Source organism: Adiantum capillus-veneris, unplaced genomic scaffold, assembly GCF_014529385.1.
Source record: "Adiantum capillus-veneris isolate H3 unplaced genomic scaffold, ASM1452938v2 Hic_scaffold_270, whole genome shotgun sequence".
Taxonomy (NCBI): domain Eukaryota; kingdom Viridiplantae; phylum Streptophyta; class Polypodiopsida; order Polypodiales; family Pteridaceae; genus Adiantum; species Adiantum capillus-veneris.
The window spans coordinates 230746-231733 of NW_028221399.1; positions in this window are offsets into that span (position 1 = coordinate 230746).

Genomic DNA, 988 nt, shown 5'->3' on the forward strand with positions numbered 1-988 from the left:
CGCTCCTATATACACACATAGTTTGACCAAAACCCATCTAAATCAACCCCAATTTGAAAACTCACAAAGTTCAACAAAAAAAAAACTCAAAAAAATTTTATGGAAAACTTGGGGAAAACCTTTGCTGTTTTGCATATGCACAAGCAAGGAATTGCAGCACATAGTCTACCATCGACTAGTTGCACCATAAGGAACTACACATAACATGGTTGCCATACCTCAAACCAAGATGAAGAGAGGTCAATATGTAGATCTAACCACCCACTTTCATCACCCCATTGAGGAGAGATGCACTCTCAACTCGCCACACCATGCTCTCGCAAGGGCAAGAGGGGCACCCCTACATCAAAACCCCCACCCTTCGTCGCAGACTGCACTAGCACAGAGTTTCTTCTTCACAGCTAAATATCCCTCTTCATTCACGACCGCAAGTTGATAAAAGTTCATTTTTTCATCATATTCTTTAAGCACTTACTCACTCTTTGAAGTCCTGACACTTCTATGTACAGAAACAACAAAACTATGTACCCCGCACAATTGGCCCATATGCGTAGAGACACTTGGCACACACCGCCTTTGTACACTTTGTATGAACATGATTTATTGACATCCAATGGGTCCAAAATCACCTAAAAACATCTCTCAAAGTGTTTGGGGTGGCCCACACCATTTTTCAAAAACACGTCACAACGTGAACATAGTTGACAACATCATGCTCCTCTGTAAGGTCACTAAAGACCTTCTGAAATTCTAGAATTTCATTGTTGAAGCCTTTGAAAGATCCCTACAAATAGAAGGTAACATTAAATATTTCCTTGACATAAGCAAACTTTGACAACTACTTGACTTGGTAGAGTAGGTTCGTCAATCTATCATCACTTGTCTCTTCTATTGCCTCAATGCCCATGCCTTCAAAACTCCTCCTACCAAAACCCTTTAAAAAAAAAGGGTAGAGCCAAAAAAATCATATATTAAGAAAACTCAACCA